The sequence below is a fragment of the Palaemon carinicauda genome, chromosome 12, assembly GCF_036898095.1.
Source record: "Palaemon carinicauda isolate YSFRI2023 chromosome 12, ASM3689809v2, whole genome shotgun sequence".
Classification (NCBI taxonomy): domain Eukaryota; kingdom Metazoa; phylum Arthropoda; class Malacostraca; order Decapoda; family Palaemonidae; genus Palaemon; species Palaemon carinicauda.
In genome coordinates this window covers 63,402,213-63,425,097 of record NC_090736.1, presented here as the reverse complement: position 1 = coordinate 63,425,097, position 22,885 = coordinate 63,402,213, and the positions used below count along the sequence as shown (strand labels likewise).

General features: G+C 36.3%; 1 long non-coding RNA gene across 1 annotated transcript in view; it reads right to left on the bottom strand.

Annotated features, from left to right (window-relative positions):
- Window positions 1-13,986: 13,986 nt before the first annotated feature.
- Window positions 13,987-22,885, bottom strand: part of LOC137650563 (uncharacterized) — a 21,272-nt gene continuing 12,373 nt past the window's right edge. Inside the window, exons 5-7 of the long non-coding RNA XR_011045990.1 lie at window positions 17,391-17,459; window positions 15,517-15,670; window positions 13,987-14,142 (exon numbers count right to left, since the gene is read on the bottom strand). This is a non-coding gene — a long non-coding RNA (uncharacterized lncRNA). The remainder of the gene's footprint in view (window positions 14,143-15,516; window positions 15,671-17,390; window positions 17,460-22,885) is intronic.

Sequence of the window (22,885 nt, the reverse complement as noted above, 5' to 3'; positions counted from 1 at the left end):
GTAGGGTACAAGTGATATTATCATTATTACTACCTAAATTACAACCTTAGTTGGAAAAGCAAGATGCTTTAAGACCAAAGGCTACAACGGAAAAAAAATTGCCCAGTATGGAAAGGAAATAAATAAACTACAAGAGAAGTAATGAACAATTACAATAAAGTATTTTAAGAACAGTAACACTGAAATAGATCTTTCATATATAAACTAAAAAAACTTTAAGAGAAAAATGATAGATTAATGTGCCCGACCGTTTGATCAAGCAAGAGAGCTCTACCCCAAGATAGCGGAAGACTATGATACACGCTATATTACCCCTTTAGCGAAGAATTGTTTGGAATCTCAGTATTGCCAGATTTATGAGGACAGGAGAATGTGGGAAGAATAGGCCAGACTATTCAGTGTATGTGTAGGCAAAGGAAAAAAAATGAGCCCTAAATAGAGAGAGGGATCTAATGTAGTACTGTTTGGCCAGTGAAAGACCACAATACTACTCTAGAGGTAGTTGTGGAAATTCTTTCAACGCTTTATTTTAGTCACCCCCGTTATTCCATTTTTTTTTTTTGTTATTTTCTGGATTTTTACGCATCTCGTTTTCCTTTTGTTTCCTTTGTAACCTTCATTATTATACCCTTAAATATTCATTGCTGCTAACATGTCCATCATTCCCCTGCAATGCTTTACCTTTCATCACCTCATTCCTCTGTAGATGATTTTATCTCATTTCCTGAGCTCACAGTACATTGCTTGACGATGCAACCGACCGTCGACAATTTTCAAAAACAGCACTTGGTTGCGTTCTGTTCCAAATGCTCTATAAGCTTTGTATGTTTAGCCACCATTGGTTTGTATTTAAGTAACTCTTTAATTTACGTAACTCATTGATCTTAGCTTATTGCTATTTACATCTTAGTACCTATTCATAAGTCTGTTTCTCTAGGATTGTTTTCTGTGTTATTGAACATCACTAAACGCCACTTAATATTTTTGTATGTATATTAATTTTTATAAGCCAGACAGTAGGATTTCTTTATAATTACTTTCCCCTGGAGTTTCAAGAATGATCCTTTTATTTATAAAAAGCACCCTTCAGCAAACCACGTACTCATGGAAATTTGAAGAAGAAGACTCGACCGGCTTGAACCAACTTAGCGGCGGGAGGTAGAAGCGTGTGAGCGGCCCACTTAAAAACCAAGAAGCGTGGAAGGCGGACGTAGGCATAGCCTCTTCATCTGAGACGTCGTTTTAACATAGGCGTCGGTTCAACTACCTGTTGGTCAACCATGTCCATTAACGTAAGTTGTGTTCCCGTTCCCCTCTATCAAGTTTGAAATTTTATTGCCCGAGAGGAATGTGTTCAAAGTAGTGAGTAGAACTTTTGGTATTATTTCAGTCACCATTTTTACTTCCATTGGTTGATTAGTCATTTGATTATTGATTTACAATTTAATTGATTTGACCATTTTCTTGGAATTTTTCATTTTTCATATGCCATGCGGTCTTTATTATTCAAATTTCAATTAGGTAGTTTTGCTGTTTTTTCCTGTGTCAGTTAGGTGAAAGTTCCTGTTGTACTTCATGGAAATGAACGCCATTTTTAGGTTAAAATTATTAACTGTTTTTAACTTGACCTTTACATTTTGAAGTGACTAAATGAGCTATCACATGAGGTGAGATATGACTTAAGGGTAAGTTTATATTTACGTCAATCTAAAGATATCGGTGTCAATCCTTTATTGTAATGTTCTACGGTATTACCTCCCGGTGGTCCTTAGGACGTTTTGACTTTTACAGTACTGCTCCCCCTAACTCTTTGTGAAACTGTGAAACTTGATTCAGTCCAACCACACTTGATTGGGATTTACTATTCTGCGCCCTGGAGTAGCGTCTGAACATCAAGGTGATATCGGTGTCGACAGTCCCGGTATAGAATAATCTTTGGACTTAAACGTGTGTAGGGAAAGCAAACCGTCTTCGTTGCGGTTCTCTAGTTTGTCAAGTGTGAGAGTGTTGGCGCTCTATCCTTCAGGCTCGGGTCCGGAAATCAGAAACGGGGAGGGCTTTCCCGGAATTATTTCCCACACTTAGATAAATAACACTGGTCCTTCAAACCGGATCTGACACCATTGATTTGTGGAATAATGGAATTTTAAACATTATAAATTCATCTGTAGTGTTTTCGCTACATTAACATCACCCGCTTAAGTTGTACCTCAAACCTTCACACACTAGCCAATTTGTAGAATGATTAAGCCCAGATTTAGATAGGTAACGAGATGTACAGTGTTTTAGGACGTAATTTATGGTAACCTTTGACGAATAAAGGCCCCTGTGTGACCAAGCGTTTTAGCCAGAAAGTTCTACCCTGAAGGAGAACTCAGGTTTTATTTTATTTGTTCGGATCATCGGTATATGTTGCAAGTTTTCGTCTATACTGTGAGTTTTGGAGCTGCTATTTGATCTGTTCATTTTTCCCCTTAACCATTATATTTGTTTTCACGCTTTGGTTTACTGTTCCCCGTTATAGGTAGGCTACCTTTATCCTTGTCCTTTGTACCCCTCTCGGTGACCGTTTGTCTGTAACATTCTCTGTGCCGTGTGTTATTTAAGTTTGACTTTGTCTGCATAATTTTTTTTTTTTTTTGTGGACCTTCTGTACCATCGTACACGTGGTCTTCCCAAGATGGCGGCCAGAGACAGTCACATTAAACTCCCACAGCAGGCTGTGGAGATGCCGGCTACTTTAGACCTTAATGCTTGTCTTGAAGAACAAATGCAGGAGTTCAGATTCATTTACGTAGAGGCAAACATAACTCTGAAAGCTGTTTACTCGATAGGTTTTTCCTGTGCAACCCCTGAGGGTTTAGAGCACTGTAAAAACAAAGTAAGTAGAGTTCTTGTGGAACTTAGGGACTTTAAAACTTTGTGGAAACCTCATTGGAACAACCCCACTGTCCTGTCTAGTTATACCGATCTTGTCAGTTTGTTAACTGACGCAGAAACGATGCACCTTCAACTTGTAACACTGGGAAAAATCAACCCTTCAAATCCCCCTCAAGTGCCTAACGCTAACCCTCAGTTTGTATGCGTCTCAGTCGCTGCAGATCCTGATCCCACTCCCTTCGATGGTCATAGAGATTGTTGGGCCGGCAGGTGGAGTTTGTTTCGCCAGACAGTACATGAAAACTCCAAGTACTCTCCCACAGAAAAATACAAGATTTTGTTGCGTACCCTTGAGGGACCGGCGTGTAAACTTCTCGGTAACCAAGTGTGGACAGAGGGTCTGTATGAAAGATCGATACCCAGTCTTAAGCGAGAGTATGAGTCCCCCGTTCTGACTAAACACCTTTTGATAAATAGATTTTATAAAGCATCCTCCCCTAACGATGATAGCACTGATCTCCGTCGTTTCCTCATGGAATGGGACAACACGGAAACTGAATATGTACAACTAACTGGGTCGTCTTTACCAGAGGTAATGTTAGAGCATGTTTTCACTAGTAAGCTCAGACCCTTCTACCTAGGTATAGCTTACCGATATTACAATCGCGAATAAGTAACCTTAGCCAAAATGAAAGGGGCCCTGTATGCTCTTACTCGCATGAAGGAAATGATGAAGCTCATGACCAGCCCTGACGACAGCCCCAAACATAATACCCATGACAAACCGGCGCGAGCCTACCGTTACGAAAACTCACGCTCTTACGGTAAATCACTTAACCAGCCTAGACCTCCTTCCTCCAACGTGAACAATCATATACCTAAACTTAAAGTTAATAACGGGCCTGTCCGGTCCATGGATCTTCAAACGACTCCTAGTCAATCAAATGGATGGCCTATCGCTGGCCCCAGTAACGGGACTGCTAGAGGTTAATGTATTTTTTGTGGCAATAGTGACCACGTGCAATCCAAATTTCCCCATTTTCCCGATTCAAGAAGTAGGATATCAAGGTTGCGAGAAATGAATCGTTGCACAAAATGTTTTTCCACTAAACACTTTGCCAGCAATTGCAATACAACCATTGCTTGCCTGAACTATCAGCAGGCTCATAAATTTCCTGTATGCCCAAATATCCTTGCAGTATCCAACCACTTCATACAACCCATTAGTGGGTTTACTAACAACACCCCTAACTCCCAACCCCTTAGACCTCCCATTAATAAACCCCCTAACATGCAACCCATTAGACCTCCCATTAATAACCACCCTGACATGCAACCCCTTATCCATCCCAGTATCAATACCCCTGCGGTAAACCTCAATCACATTGCTTGTATCCGCAACAACACCACGTGTGTTGAGCCTAATGACCTCACCCCAGTTGCATTACCGACTTTCACTGCCGAATTAGTCTCCGGTAAATTTAAACAATCCACAAGAGTTTTTCTAGATTGTGGTGCATAACGTACTTTTGTGCACCCAAATATTGTTAAATCATTAAATCTTAAACCTGTTGGACAGATGGTGTTCCAGCTTAACTCATTTAATTGTACCAAACCCCCTAAGAGTTCTGATCTTGTACAATTTAATATGAAAATTGGCAGATGGAGACATAAGATTGTGGCTATTGTTAGTGCCAATGTAGGTAAAGGCATCAATACGCCAGGTTACACCCATACTGTCCGTACGCTAGAAGCTAATGGAATTCGGCTCGCGGATCAACGTCCGGATGATAATGCTGCCGGTATTGAGATCATTCTCGGTGCCGATTATCTTCCCAGGCTCCTCAAGCGTACCCATAATATCCAGGGTGTAAACCTGTTTAGCACTCCCGCCGGTTACGTGGTATGGGGAGAGTTGTCTGATTGGTCACGTCCTGACGTGGACCCAAGAGATGTCAGCGCAGTCACAATTACCATTAACTGAATTGATGTTGACTCGCCTATGACTATAAACCCGCCTCTTGAAAACCTTCGGAAACTTGACACCATTGGTATCACTAAAGAACCCTTCAGCCATCTTGAAGAGAAAGCAGTTGATCTCTTCAAGAGAACTACTCAATACAAAACTGGAAAGTATGTTGTTCAGCTACCTTTCAAGAGTGATAAGCGTCCCGCTTCAAATTAGGCTAGAGCCTTTGCCCAACTCATGTCAGTAAAAAATCAAAGAACCCCCAATTGTTTACTGATTACCGTAAGATTCTGGATGAGTATCTTAAAGAAAACTTTATTGAGCCTGTCCCCTTAGGCACCCCTGTTGATGGAAAAGTACATTATTTACCACATCATCCCGTAGTTAAGAATTCAACCACCACCCCTATGCGTATTGTCTTCAACGCTTCATCCAGGTTGAACCCAAATTCACTTTCTCTGAACAATTCTTTGTACACAGGACCCAATCTTGCATCGAAGATTCAATCGATGATTTTAATGTTCCGTGAGAAGCCCTTTGGTTTAACTGCAGATATTTCCAAGGCATTCCTTCGCATAGAGATTATCCCAGAACAGAGAGACTTCTGTCGCTTTCTTTTCTTTGAAGATCCAGAAATGACAAGGATCGTCGCATATCGATTTAAAGTCGTTTTGTTTGGCGCCACCTCGAGCCCCTACTTGCTTAACCAAACTATCCAACATCATTTGGACAGTCAGTCCAGTAGATTGGCGCCGACACTCAAAACCAGTTTCTATATTGATAACTTTCAACGCTGTTATGTCGATCACAAAGACATTCTGAGTGAGAGGCCCCTCATTGAGGCACTTATGTTAAGGCTAACATGCCGTTAGCCAAATGGACGACTAATGCCCCTCTTAATGGCGATTTCACAGAAAGAGGCATTCATGATTACCTCGGTTTTGAATGGGATACTGTTAATGATACCTTGAATGTTAAATTACCCCCTGAATTAGAGATAAATCATTCCCACATCAACACTAAAAGAAAGGTCGTGTCCTTGTTCTCTTCCATTTATGACCCTATTAGTCTTATTACGCCTGTTACAATTCTAGGCAAACTCTTATTCAAAAACTGTGGATGACTGACAAGGGCTGGGACACCCCTATTAACCATGAGCAAGTTCAAGAACTGAGTGATATCATCAAAAGGTACAAAGGTCTTGAACAAATTAAAGTCCCCCGTAATGCGCAAGATGGCAGTCAACCAGCATTGCACATTTTTGCCGATGCTTCCAAGCTCGCTTTCGGAGTAGCTGCTTATATAGTCACCCAGGAAGGTAATTCTCGCCTCCTTACGGCTAAAGCCCGAGTCACCCCTAAACGCATGTTGGAAATGGATGAAAGTTTAACCATTCCCAAACTTGAGTTAACTGCGCTCTTACTGGGCTGTCGTTTAGCCAAACACTTGTCAGAACTGCGCCCTGGCATATACGCTTCGGTCACTGTTTGGTCTGACGCTTCAACTACCCTCCAGTGGGTCCATAATTCTAAAAGTACCTCCCCTTACGTCCTTAACCGTGTGGAGGAGATAATCAACATTAAATTAACTTGTAATCTTAACCTGAAGCATGTCCCTACTAATAGCAATCCTGCGGACCCGGCATCGCGTGGTGTCGCTGTCAGGCATATTCTTAAGAATAAATTTTGGCTACAAGGCCCTCCTTGGCTCAGTAACCCTTCAGAGTACCCCGATCAAAGCATGTTCTCTATTAAAGCGGAGATATGTGCATGCCCTTTTCGGCTCGATTCCCCGGGAGTACGACTGTTTGATCATTACAGCTCCCTTGACGAAGCGATCAAGTGCTACACTGCACTCCTTCGTTTAATTCCCCAATGGATACAAACCTTGTCACAACGCTGCCCTAATTTAACCAATAAATTCAACCTTCCACCCCTAACAGTCACGTTGAAATGTTCCCAGGCCCAAAGTTATCCTAACATTCTGAAGCAAGTGCAAGGTGAAGATGTTCGTCTCAATTCGGACGAACGAGCTGTCATCGGCCAATGTAAACCTTACCTGGATAACCAAGGTCTTCTCAAAGCTAGTTCCCGTCTCAGTAATGCCCCCGTGGAATTAGATTATGTAGATCCCATTTTGCTGGAACATCATTGTGCCCTTTGGACACTAATCATCAGACATTGGCATGAACGTTTGCTGCACTGTAATACTTCAACACTCCTTGTTGAATTACGTAAACAATATTGGGTTCTCCAAATGCGGCAGCAAATCAAGAAAATTTTGCGCCGTTGCATCCATTGCCGGAAGGTGCAAGCGGCCCCGTACCCAATGCCTCCATTAGCCCAGTATCATCCCAATCGCCTCGTTTCAAGAGTGCCCTTCCGAGTAACTGGCTTAGATTTAACTGGAGCTTTTAAGGTATACAATTCACATGTAGATTTTGTTTACATCTTGCTTTTCACCTGTGCAGCAACCAGAGCCGTAGCTCTAGAAGTCACAACTTCATTAACGGTCATCAAATTTGTGCAAGCAGTATGCAGATTTGCCGCTCGATTTGGGATGCCACACTGTATTGTCTCTGATAATGCTTCCACTTTCCAAACTGGTCAAGCTCTTCTAACTGAACTTATGCATCACCCTGTAATTGATGGGTTTAAATCTTCCCATAACCTAACCTGAAAATTCATCACTCCCCGTGCCCCTTGGCAGGGAGGTTTTTATGAAAGGCTAATAGGTTTCACCAAACTTAATTTAAGGAAAGCCATGTATCACTTGTATCCTATCTATAATGAATTTGTCACTTTAGTACAAGAAGCTGAATGCGTCATCAACGATAGACCTTTAGTTTACTTGGATGTCAACGACGTTACTGATACCCCCTTGACTCCGGGTCATCTGCTTTACGGTCGAACCCTCTCACTTGCTCCTCAGATCCTTATGACCGACCTCAATGACTCCACATATAGGGAAGGGAACAGCCTCCCAGCTAGTTATCAGAAACTCATGAACATGTTGCAAGTGTTTTTAAAACGATGGACGCAGGATTATGTCAATTCCCTTCGTGAACGTCACATAAGAAATAATCGTATCCACCCTGTACCTCCTAAAATTGGAGATTTATGTTTGTTAATTTTGGATGAAGTAAATCGGGAAGATTATCCCATGGCCCGTATTCTTGAAACCTACCCAGGTCAAGATGGTCATATTAGATCTGTGAAGGTGCGCACCCCTCATGGAATATATGTGTGTCCCATTAATCGTCTTATCCCATTGGAGATAAATGTTGCAGGTCCCTATATCACTGAACTGGAGCAAGGTGGTCCTGATGCGCTCACGACACCCCAGTTACCAGATCCTCCCTCAGAGGACCCTCTAAATGACGATTCTTCCGATGATGTCGCCCGTCTTCACAAACCTGATCCTGTGTCCTCTCAAGGGCAACCTCATAAGGCGGCGGCAGATAAAGCCCGTGCCTTATTCCAGAAAGTGCTGTAAATTTGAATGGGATGGGTAATGCCCCTTCCCTCCGTACCCTCCATCTTGTTAGTGGAAGCCCCCCCCCCTTCTCTCTCGCTCTTACTTGGCAGGGTGTGGAAATTCTTTCCACGCTTTATTTTAGTCACCCCGTTATTCCATTTTTTATTTTTTGTTTGTTATTTTCTGGATTTTTACGTATCTCGTTTTTCTTTTGTTTCCTTTGTAACCTTCATTATTATACCCTTGAATATTCATTGCTGCTAACATGTCCATCATTCCCCTGTAATGCTTTACCTTTCATCACCTCATTCCTCTGTAGATGATTTTATCTCATTTCCTGAGCTCAAAGTACATTGCTTGACGATGCAACCGACCGTCGACAATTTTCAAAAACAGCACTTGGTTGCGTTCTGTTCCAAATGCTCTTGGTTTGTATTTAAGTAACTCTTCAATTTACGTAACTCATTGATCTTAGCTTATTGCTATTTACATCTCAGTACCTTTTTATAAGTCTGTTTAGCTAGGATTGTTTTCTGTGTTATTGAACATCACTATACGCAAATTAATTTTTTTGTATGTATATTAATTTTCATAAGCCAGACAGTAGGATTTCTTTATAATTGCTTGCCCCTGGAGTTTCAAGAATGATCCTTTTATTCATAAAAAGCACCTTTCAGCAAACCACGTACTCATGGAAATTTGAAGAAGAAGCACCCTTCAGCAAACCGTGTACTCATGGAAATTGGAAGAAGAAGACTCAACCGGCTTGAACCAACTCAGCGGCGGGAGGTAGAAGCGTGTGAGCGGCCCACTTAAAAACCAGGAAACGTGGAAGGCGGACGTAGACATACCTTCTTCATCTGAGACGTCGTTTTAACATAGGAGTCGGTTCAACTACCTGTTGGTCAACCATTTACTAACCAACAGTATGCCTTACTTTGCGCCATTATTCAGAAGATAGGCCTAAGAAGGCAAAACACGTCAGTGCAGAAGTGAAGATGCACCGTGTTCTTAACAGTTTACAAGATGCCTCCACTACGTCTACAATCAACCCTCAAGAGCGTGAGTACTAATTAACGGTGCTCAACCTTGGCTAAGGAACTGCCCCCTCCCCCCTTTTTTTCTAGCCTTTATTTGACGATGTGCACATTTAGCTAGGAAGTCATGTTCAAACTGTCTGGTTTAATCATTCGTGGCGTGTCCATTAACGTAAGTTGTGTTCCCGTTCCCCTCTATCAAGTTGGAAATTTTATTGCCCGAGAGGAATGTGTTCAAAATAGTGAGTAGAACTTTTGGTATTATTTCAGTCACCATTTTTACTTTCATTGATTGATTAGTTATTTGATTATTGATTTACGATTTAATTGATTTGACCATTTTCTTGGCATTTTTCATTTTTCATATGCCATGCGGTCTTTATTATTCAAATTTCAATTAGGTAGTCTTGCTGTTTTTTCCTGTGTCAGTTAGGTGAAAGTTCCTGTTGTACTTTATGGAAATGAACGCCATTTTTAGGTTAAAATTATTAACTGTTTTTAACTTGACCTTTACATTTTGAAGTGACTAAATGAGCTATCACATGAGGTGAGATATGACTGAAGGGTAAGTTTATATTTACGTCAATCTAAAGATATCGGTGTCAATCCTTTATTGTAATGTTCTACGGTATTACCTCCCGGTGGTCCTTGGGACGTTTTGACTTTTACAGTACTGCTCCCCCTAACTCTTTGTGAAACTGTGAAACTTGATTCAGTCCAACCACACTTGATTGGGATTTACTATTCTGCGCCCTGGAGTAGCGTCTGAACATCAAGGTGATATCGGTGTCGACAGTCCCGGTATAGAATAATCTTTGGACTTAAACGTGTGTAGGGAAAGCAAACCGTCTTCGTTGCGGTTCTCTAGTTTATCAAGTGTGAGAGTGTTGGCGCTCTATCCTTCAGGCTCGGGTCCGGAAATCAGAAACGGGGAGGGCTTTCCCAGAATTATTTCCCACAGTAGTATCTCAACGGGTGTCTGGTGCCCTGGTCAACCTACAACCTACATATGAGAAAAATGGTTACAAAGTAGATCAAAGAAAAACCACAGAAAGCGAATTGCTGAGAGAGAGAGAGAGAGAGAGAGAGAGAGAGAGAGAGAGAGAGAGAGAGAGAGAGAGAGAGAGAGAGAGAGAAATAAACCTACCATAAGCTGAACTTTGTAGGCTATAAGGTAGCAGACGTTATACTAACCATAGAAGTGTCAACTCAGAAAGTCCACGGATTAGTTTTAAAATATTATTGCCTTTTTTCCTTATGAAAAGAGATTCGCTTGAATTCCTTTTAGATGTGTCATTACCTTTCACCACTGATCTTGCTTCAATCCTATTTACGAGTTGACTTCCAAATTATTAATAAAAAGCCCAGAATGACAGCACTTAATCATAGCTGGAATAAAACTTCTAGAATTCTGTGTTGTATTGAGATTCGTGATGGAGAAGGCATATCTAAAAGAATCACCAAGAAGCACTCAACTGATGTTATTCTTAGCTTCCTGATGCCACGGATAAAATGCTGGAGATTAATGTCCATGTCGATAGCATAATGATATTAAAGCAGCAATGAAAAGTCACAAGCATCCATAGATACTAAGAAATATCATTTGGCATAATATACGAAAAACCATCGGCAACTTCATCAGTACTCTCATCATCAGGGACCTTAAGGACGCTACTTTCTTATTTTTTGATGATAGCACACTCCACTGAGCCTGCATTACTGGATCTTGAGTATTCATGGCAACGAAGAATACCACTAGAAACTGGAGAACCTTCTTGATGACGGAAATAATTTTACCAAGATTACTTGCAACCTTAGGCAATAGATTAGAAAACAAGCAACATGCTCATCAACTAATCAGCTTCAACATTGAAGCTATATAGATTTACCAGTTTTGGATAGACAATTTTTACTATATTTACTCCAGTGTAAAAGAAAAAAATAGCAGCATATTGTAACATGCGATCAGCCAGACCTCCAACCCCACCTATATCCAAATCATAAGACCGCCTCTTCACTTCTTAGGTCCTTTCTAAATCCCCTATCAGTTATTATGGTCAGTTCCTGTATGACATTCAAAAGACTTCTCCGGATTGTAATGTTACGTACCTTGATGCAGATACACCTTTATTTGAATATTCATATCAATAATACTATCAGGGTGATACTGACCTAAGAGGTTAGAGGCCAATCCACATTCCCCTGTAATATTCCTGAACCCTTTCCTGAAGTCATTTTTGGAAATATGTATGCAAAAGGCCCCTTCATCTACAAAAAAGTGAGCAAAATATCTATATCTAAAAGTATGATATGTCTATAAACAGGTCCTATTTATCAGCTTCTATATAATAGGTGAGAATTAATGTATCCTTACACCTATGCAAGAACAACTGCTGTACCTACGATCTACAAACGATGTTTTTACGATTGCGTCTGACCTTCAATACATCTATTACGTTAGTGGACTCTCTAATAACTCCAAATTTAATCTCACCGTTAAGCTTTACAAGGAAAGAACAATGATGCCAATATACTATCGGCATCCTTATCAACTTCCTCGGAGGATTTAATACAGCAAAACTTTGGATGTGCCTAAACGAATATAGTTAACGCCTCTGTAGTTTCATAAAATCTTTTTCTAAGTGGACCACTTCTAAATAAGAATAAGAATGAGCATCTCAGATGCTTTAAGACAACCTTCGCGTAAACTAAATGACTGAAAAGGTGATTTCAAGACAACAACCAGACAAGACAGTCAAAAGGAGAAAAACAAACTAGTCTATTCTACTGAAATAATGATATTTCTCAATATAAGATTGATGAAAAAGGTATGAAAACTATAGTAAACCAATGTATCATGTCTTCAATTCTGCTGTTACCAGAATAAAAGATCAAAATACTTGAATATAAAAACTTACTCTTCAGCCGACAAATGCGCAAAAGGAGGTTACATGAACGTTAGTATGTACCTTGAAAGTGGGTCCATTTCCAAAGCTAAATGGACTTTTAGTCCTCCTTCCTACAAGTAACAATACTATTTCCCATTATCGCTCTGTTTGGTGGCTTCCTTTACGATGAGAGTTAATGCAGCTCCTCACCAGAAAAAGAACAGATCAGTGCGGTATGCTAAACTCAGACCTTCCTTATGGAAATCCCCAACTATAAACACTAGGTTGGTCTTGCTACCAATATTCTGCAGTGACATATCAAAGGACTCAAGAAACCCTGAGACCAACTTTCAACACTTTGCAGAAACCATCACAAGTAGCCCTGTAGTGGAAAAAGCTATATTCGCCATTTGGGAAGTGTTCATTTATTACACTATAATCAAGGGCGTTTTATTTTCCCTAAAAAGACGGGTAATCAATGTGAAAACACCGTAGGGATATAAATTACCTTTAGAACGCATATACTGTATTAAAACAAGTTGACAAATAATCCTTATTACTCGTGATACCTTATGAACTTGGACAGAGAAAGAGAGATGAAAGATTAAATGATACTGAATCCTTCATGAGAGAGAGAGAGAGAGAGAGAGAGAGAGAGAGAGAGAGAGAGAGAGAGAGAGAGAGAGAGAGAGAGAGACGTAAGCGCCAAACCACGCAGTTCACTGATCCGGACAATCAGCCAATAAGGAGTTTCATTTCCTATTGAGAGTCTCCTCGCCTGACGTCTCCCATCTCAATAAAATGAATTCTCTGGAAATCCTTGTTTTAGATGTTCTCTCATATGAACAGAAGAGGAGTTGTTTTCTTCATAGAACTGATCACGAAATATATTAAAGTGGCTTGGTATTTCAAACAGCCATTGTAGTATTAACCTCTGAAGGAATCAGAGAATAAAGAAAATATTATAAATTAGATGACGAAAGAACTAATAATACAATTATCCTAATAGAATTCGGTTAAACGCTGAAACTGCGTTAATATCTATCTGACACACACACACATACACACACATAGATATATATATATAATATAATATATATATACATATATATATATATATATATATATATATAATATGATATATATATATATATATATATATATATATACATATATATATGTATATATATATTATATTATATATATATATACATATATATATATGATATAATATATATATAAACACACACACATATATATATATATATATATATATATATATATATATATATACACACACACACACACACACACATATATATATATATACATATATATATATATATATATATATATATATATATATATATATATATATATATATATATCTTTAACGTTTAAAACGTTTTCAAAAGACTAAAATTATTTAATTTTGTATTGATGATGCATTATCTCATCTGAGTTCCTCTTTCTCATTGCCAAAAGATAGTATAGTTGTCTTCATCATATTTACTAGGTTACTAATTTATTGATATTTTCAACCAAATGACAAACAGAAGAATCTAAGTTTCTTAAATCCCATTTCTTCATCGATGAAGAAAGCTCTACTTTTGGTCACTCAGCAACTTTTCACTTTTTGTTCCCGTACCTACTGTATATGACATGAAAATTTCTTCATCTCTGAATCCATTTTATCTAGCTCATATGATGGAATTTTCATAAAATTAGGACGTTGTATAAAAAGATAGAGAAAAACGGGTTTCAATTATTATAGATAATCTGTTAAGAATTACAAGATATTTAGTGTTTAGAGTGAATAGGAGATTTGTTACGATAGCAGATGCTCTGTTGAATCTCATTCACCAAGCACCTCCCAGATCACCATTAGGATCTATAAAGAGAAAATGACCTGATTATTGTGCGTTCAATATCATTTTATGAATCACTGAAGAATTAGATCTATTTCTTTATCACGATAAGCTTTACTGTCTCAAGTAGGCAAATGAAAATCTTTTTATCTATATCCTATATCAATGTAATAGTTATTGTTGCAAATTTACATTTCAGGATGTTATGGAAAATTCAAGTGCTCCATAATCTAAATTGAAAAGAATGATGATATCATCATAACGTTCGGAATGATTACTCAAGAAATGAATTCTCACATCTATAATGTTTTGATCTCTTCAAGAAATTTATGATCTTCCTCATCAGTTTGGAGACTTTTCTATGATACCAGCCTTTAGCACAGACTTATAAATGGCATTTACCGTTTTTTTCTTTTTTTGCGAATTCTCAGTGGGTATGTGGGTATGGGCGTTTTTCATTCCAGCAAACCCTGTACCTTCCAGCAAAAATAAGACAATAGTGGACCCACTTTTTGTGAGAAAATTCTTTTTAGAAGTTCAGACTTTCACCTGAAATATTCTGCTTGATGATAATTGTTATCATAATTTCAAAATCTAGAAAGAATGCGTGAACTTATAACGATTCTGAAATGAGTCTTCGTTTTCGTGGCATTGCGCTTGATATCTAGATAGTGAAATATTCCATATGGCTCAACATAAAGCCTTTGCTGTTAAACAGTACTTTTACCTGACAAAAAAAAAAAAAAAAAAAATAAATCATGAAATATCAAACTCCACCTAGCTTTTGCTTCTGCTAATAACCTTAAAGCTAGTTATGTGGATTAAAACGTATTTTTGCTTTATTATTTTGCATTAAAAAAGGTTAACGTCTTGCATCAAATGCATAACATTAATATTAAAATGAGTTTTGAATATTGAAGTATGAAAGTTTAATTTAGCTTTTGATCCAAGCCAGTATTAATCTAAACGTCCTGGATTAAGTCAGATATTATTCACATTTACTGGAAAACGCTCTGAAAAGTTTCCAATATTTCTCTGGAAGAAGATTTACTCGTTATTAGTAAGGAAATATTATACTCGTCTTATATATGTTATATTAGAATTTCTATTAATGTGAAAAAGTGGGATACGTGGAATTTAATCATGCGGAATTTAATCTACTTTTAACCATTAACGTTTGAAATGTATTTTTGGATATACAAAAGCTGGTATTAAAATCTATATCTTAAAATGCAACTGCGAACGTGTTTTAATAGACTGGCAAATAAATATTACGTTATTATGGTAAAAATACTAGAATTTATAATGTAGATATTAAAAGGAAAATATCTACTCAGATTAAGTTTAGATTTTTCCAAATCTAAGAAATTTGCAAGTAACCACACATGATTTATTACCTTTTCAGCGTCATCGAGGACCTGTTGCAAGTTTGGAGGGACATAAGGATAAACCACGCTCTTCATGACCAGCAGGTTGCCAAGTTCTTTGTTGAAGCTGATTGACCTTGGGTCAGCTAGCGTCAGCATGAAGTCCACCCCAGCGTTTTCGAGCCTTGAAGTAGGTACAGATGAGGAAAGGAAATTTATTGCAATTTGTTTTTTTTTAATTCGGATAAATGTTGAAAGGTCGCGGCCCAAAAAAAAAAAAAAAAAAAATATCATCACAGACATACGTTTAAAGATTTAAAAAAAAAAATGAAATATAAACAAATAATATAGAGGATAAATAGATACCAAATGCTGTTAAATTACATTTCAAATAAATAGAATATCAACATGGATATTACCACGCAAAATAACGATCACGCACATGCACGTATAGAAAAATAGAAAAAAAGAAAAAGGAGATGAATACCATAAATATACGATATGCTAAGCAGGGCACTATATTTATAAATACTTGATCACCTCTCCCAGACTAAATCCCTTGAAAGGGTAATGGCTGCACAAAATATTCATCAAAAGTATCAGAACTTGATGTTAAAAGCGTTATTTTTTTTCTTTCATTTGTTGCTTTATTTTTACCGTCGAGAGAAGAAAGTGATAATTACTTGATAGATTCGTAACCGAGATGACATTCGAGACACGGCTAAGGTTCAAATTATTGGACGACCAGAAATGTTCTAAAAAGAATAATTAGCCCTTGCTCTATGATCCGGATATTAACATGTATTTGTGGCTTATATATATATATATATATATATATATATATATATATATATATATATATATATATATATGTATATATATATATATATATATATATATATATATATATATATGTATATATATATATATATATATATATATATATATATATATATATACATACATACATACTGTATACATAGAAAAATAACCAAAGACTTGCTTAAAGCTGAAGTAAAATCTTAGAAATTGTCATATTATTTTATTCATAAACTTTTAAAAATGATTATTGGAATCCTATCACGAATTTTATTACAGCATATAATAATGTTAATAAAATTTTCCATTTGGATGTATTTGATTTTCTTCAAATGAATAATTGGAATAAGAAATACAAGCGAAGTCGTTCATGTTTAAAACCTAAATATTTCAAGATCTTACATCTTGTCTAAAAGCAAACTATCCAATAAATCAATTCCAAATTATTATGTTACCGAAATTAGTAACGATATCATCTGGTGAAACATTGTAACAGAGAAGTTTTCGGTTTTAGCTTCTGTAACAAGGAACGTTTAGCGCTGCACGTAACAAAATATATGTCGTTCTTGGTTAAGTATTTGAATTAGTGAAGAACGTAATAGAAAGACTATTAATCTTTCTTAAGTGCAACGCGGGACTTTGCGACGACAGCCCTCAAATGAAAAGACTAGCATCGGAAACAATACGAAAACCAAACTAAAATCTCCAAAGATGGAAATGGTAAAACTTGTCAGTGAAAAGAGATTTTGTGTAAGACGAGTAGGCCTATCCCCTTCTCATTCCTTGAGCCTCTAGGTACGGGATTTGTTAATAGTTTATTCATAATCCTTTATTAGAAAGTTTCTCGGATCATATGCCCCAAATGGGATGTTTGATAGGAAAAGCTAGACGATTGATCATAACTAACTCTTAACTATCGATTAAGAAGCGAATGAGGAAAATCTATGATAGATTAATCTATCAAAAGATCAGAATTTATAAATCAGTTGATTTTTAACATTATTATGACATGAACAATTTTAGCATTATTACGATTACTTTTAAAATGAACAACGAACAGAAAGCTGTGCATATGTGGGTCTTACATCATTCTATCCACAAAGTTGAGCTGCTGTTCCACTCTTGGCGTGACCCAAATGACCTCGACGATGAACCTGTGAAGACAAGAAATGCTTACGTCAGCTGATGTCTCATAAACAACCTTAAGGACATGGTTCGAGATTATTTCTATTCTGATGTTTTAGTAACATCAAATGAATCCTGAGCTCTCTAAAAGTATTGTTGCTAATATCCATGAAGTGCTTAATATACTTAAGAAGTGTGAATACCACCAACGTCTCATTTTCTAATCTGTATTAAATCTTAGAATGATCTTTGAGCTTCAAAAGAGATTATCTTAGAATTAAGAGATTCTGAGATGCTTTAAAAAGTCAGCCGTAAGCAAACACTAACTTCACTTTGAAATTATATATCTATAAAGAGAGAGAGAGAGAGAGAGAGAGAGAGAGAGAGAGAGAGAGAGAGAGAGAGAGAGAGAGAGAGAGAGAGAGAGAGAGAGAGAGCACAGTTAACAGGGATATGGACTTTTGGTGTCCTTAAACTTACTCTACGTAAAACCTGAGAGATGAAATCCGGACAAGGAAACTGTTAATTCATATTGGAATCTAAGTTGAATTTGAGTCTGTCAGCTGATGAAAATCATCAGAAATCCCACTATCTTTAATGCCGCATTCTACAACGGACATATTTGTCACCCATTTTGTGTTCAAGAAAACTAGATAGTACAAAAAGTAGATAGAATGCTTATTTGTAGAAAACAAATGTATTTCTCTCTAAACCTCCCTTTTGAAAATTTTTTTTTCATGTACAATGTCAAAGCGAACGTTTTCCCTTTCCGGTATTTTACTAGAACGTTTTCTCTTTTCAGGTATTTAATAGAACGTTTTCCCTTTTCAAGTATTTAATAGAACGTTTTCCCTTTTCAGGTATTTAATAGAACGTTTTCCCTTTTCAGGTATTTAACAGAACGTTTTCCCTTTTCATGTATTTGATAGAACGTTTTCCCTTTCAGGTATTTAATAGAACGTTTTCCCTTTTCATGTATTTGATAGAACGTTTTACCTTTTAGGTGTATGATTAGAAAAAAAGAACGAAGCCAAAATGAGGTTTCGTATAAACTGTAGAAATGTTTCTTCTGAATTTCTAGATTCTGCTCAAGTTCTTTGTGCCACCTCTATAAGCATTTGAGAAATGAAGTCCTATTCTATATAAATCTTTCGAATATTTAGAACTGAAATTGGTCGCCCCAAAATCCAAATTAAATTTCCTGCTAGATCTGCATATCGTGAAATTAGAATTAATCTGGGTAAACCAAATGTGAACTAAAATGAGACAACTATGAGGAATAATCAGTGACGGAAAAACCTTTGTGGAGTGAAAAAAGGTAGTAGGATGTTTCTGGTAATATATACAATGGTTCAGCTTTTAATTTTGATTGGTTCATATTTTTCATTATTACAAAATACAACACTGTAAATGACGAAGAAAAGTTTGACGAAGAAAATATTACTTATTTCTTTTAAATCATGGAATTGATTAAATTCTAGCCCACAAAAAGTAATGCTTAATCAAGGGACTGCAATTGGAAGTTTTCGAAACACTGGGAAGTTCGTCAAGCACTTAATCATTCCCAGAGGAATATGAGAGTCATCAAACACATAAAGATTAATGTAAAACCGAGCAATATTTGCAGTGCGGCCGACGAGATTGCGTAGTTTGTTATGAAAATTTTAGAATATTTGCAAATTCAGGAATTTGGGGAATGTTTTTAAGGGGAGGTGAGAGCCGTTGATGCTTATTAAGCTCTTTCATTGAAAATTATGATAAAATTTAAATCGATGAAAATAGAATACAATCATAATTTTCCTATTTCAGATTTGTGTCAAATTATTCCCAGTTCAGGAACGAAACGAGAGGAACTACTGTCCTTGGTATTTCTTGAACCAATGTTTTGTTTCGAGATATTACGAAAAAACTTTCTCGTTCCAAACGATCACTGTACTTTGCCGTTTATGCTGTTATGTAAATGAAAAAAAATTCGTGTTTAATGAATAAGCCTCCCACTTTGTTGACCTTCCCCTAAAAAAATAACTCTGATTGGTTGTTGGAATTTGAAAACACACCAGTCTTCTTTTGAAATGATCAGGGTATAAGTTCTCTCAATACTTACGGTAAAATGTACATAAAAATTACATTTTTCACCTGCCCCCTTTTTTCTAATGATTATTATTGTTATTATTACTTGTTAAGCTACAACCCTAGTTGAAAAAAGCAGAATACTATAAGCCCAGGGGCCCCAAACAAGGAAGAATAAAACATTTTAAGAAGAGTAACAACATTAAAATAGATGTTTCCTATATGAACTATAAAAAACTTTAACAAAACAAGAGGAAGAGAAATCAGATAGAATAGTGTGCCTGAGTGTACCCTCAAGCAAGAGAACTCTAACCCAAGACAGTGGAAGACCATAGTACAGAGGCTATGCCACTACCCAAGACCAGGAATGAAAGTCAAGGATGGCATATTATATTATGCCGTACATACTATACCTGAAGGCAAATGATTTGATTAGTTGTAAAAGTATTTTAGGTGAGACTTTATAACAGTAGGTAAAATAATTGAAAGTGAAGTAGCACCATATAACTGAATAAGACTCTCTTTTTATGTTATGGGATATTTCAAAATAAATGTTCACTGCAATTGATAAGTATTAAAAGAATTCACGATAAAGTATAAGGGGTTAATAATCATACTTATTCAAAGAAAAATTATGCAACAGGAATTTAGTCTTTCAGAGTGAGAGGTCTATTTCTCGAGATATGTCAGCATGAACAAAATAGCGTCGCCTTGTTCAGTTATAAGTTCATCAATAACATTTATATTTTCTGTAATCTTTTCCTGTTCGATATCATATGATTAAAATCAAAGCTCTATTCTTCGTATTTTCCATCAAACTATTAGCAAATACTTGTACATTTTTTTTTCTGGATGATCACAGAAAAATTTGGTCTGATTCCAATCCCGAATATTTCGTTGGGCTCCACATCCGACAAATCCCTTCATTTCGATTGGTATTTAGCTCAGCTAATCAATTGCCAATCCATTCTTGAATCGCCTGCAAGTGTAATAAATGATGCAACAATTTTCGAATATTTCCAAATGATGAAAATGATTACGGTGAACAATAAGGGCGCCAAGTAATTATTGTATCTTTTCTCTTGCCATTAGCGTTTTCATTCCATTTTTAGATTGGTTGGTATTTGTAGATACAGTAATCGTTGCCCTTATTGCTTCTGCGCACATTCATTATATTTTATGGCAGGTTAACAGCAAAGGGGAACTGGTCTGCACGCAACAACCTGAGAATATATTTGTTTCGGTGCAGATGTTGAATGCAATCAAATGATTGTTTGTTCTTCATTATTATTCCACCAACAAAATAAAAAATATCCACCTCTGTCAGTCATATAATTCGTTTATATATATATATATATATATATATATATATATATATATATATATATACATATATATATATATATATATATATATATATATACATATATGTATATATATATATATACATACATATATACATACATATATATATATATATATATATATATATATATATATATATATATATATATATATATATTCCTACCCATGTATATATATATTTATATATATATATATATATATATATATATACATATATATATATATATATATATATATATATATATATATATATATATACATATATATATATATATATATTTATGGGTAGGAATAAAATAGTCAGTGCTGCTATCATCTTCTTTATTCGGGAGCTTTCGACATAACTTATGTCATCCTCTGCCTATCTGCAATTATCACATGTAAAATTAATAAAATTAATAAAAATCATCCTAAGTACATAGTTAGAAAGATATACTTTCATGAACTGACCAACTAGCTCTAAAATCAACCAATCAAGGAACATAAAACCATATAAAATACTTATTACACATACAACTATATAACTATATAAAAGACTCAATAACTAATATACCTAGTCACCCGCAGGAGACGATGACCACCCATCCAGACCAGCAACCCACAGACCAGACGGATCAATGGGTCACCGGCAACTGAACAGGTAAGCCCTCATTCAAGCTGGGTTTTGTCTTAAAAATGTATAAAGACTCCAAGATTCTCAGTTGGCTGAAGCTACTATGTCTGTCTGTAATTTTGAAAATTTCCTTAGAAATTGCATGAACAGATTTAAATGCGTGGTCATAAATAGCTGAAATTGGTTTCTTATTTAAAGGTATATTGGTTCGTACCGATCTCTCCATGTGCTCCGAAATCCTACACTGAAGCTGTCTAGATGTGTTTCCAGTGTAGCACTCATTGCAGAGTGCACAATGAAAATTGTATATGACACCGGAACACGTTTGAGCTTCTAATGGTTTCATGTCCTCTTGAACATGATAGCAGCATTGACTATTTTATTCCTACTTAAATTGCGATTCCCAAGAAGAACCCATCTATCAACTATATATATGGGTATATATATTTACACACACACACACACACACACACATATATATATATATATATATATGTATATATATATATGTACACATATACAATATATATATATATATATATATATATATATATATGTATATATATATCATCAAGCGGTCATCTTTGGCCTTCTTGCATGATGCTTCAGATCATATAAAAGTACCATTAAGGACAGTAAAATAACCAACAATTACCGTCATGAATTAATAAGATACCGATGCGCATGTGCAAACGCTGCTTAAAAGATATTTTGTTATTTTTCAGTTATTTTTCAGTCTGAAACTTGCAAAATTGTGGTATGAGCAAGAAAAAGAAAGGATAATGGAAGGGCAGTAAGTAGGGTGACGAGGTAGGCCTACTCAGGGAATCCCGTATAAGTTATAAGAAAAAATCCAAAGAAATTTCAAAAGCTGGAAGTTTGGGAGCTATGGATAATTTCGACTATTGAGTTAAAAATATTTTTTTTTTTTTTTTTGGCAACAGATAAAATATGTGGTCACCCTTCAATCAAAAATAGGAATAAAACCTATTTCATAAATGGGAAACAATATCAAAAGATGAAGGATGGAGTATAGATTTTCATGGAGACAACTAAAAAGGGAAAGACAGGAGGGTAAATTAATCCTTTCTGAATCAGCAAAGGAACGCATTCAGGGTAAGGGCTTTCCGAAACAATGGAGTCGATTGCTAACGCGATGAAAGGAAAATAATATAAGCGATAACTTCCTTTCACCGGCAACGGTGGGGGAATAAAAATTATAGATTTGCTGATGGGAGTATATTTCTTAAATAGACATTTTCCTGAGAGAGAGAGAGAGAGAGAGAGAGAGAGAGAGAGAGAGAGAGAGAGAGAGAGAGAGAGAGAGTTCAGTACGTGAATATATAATATTATGTATGAAATAACTATCAACTTGAGTTGTTTTCTTAATTATCCTACATTAAAAGA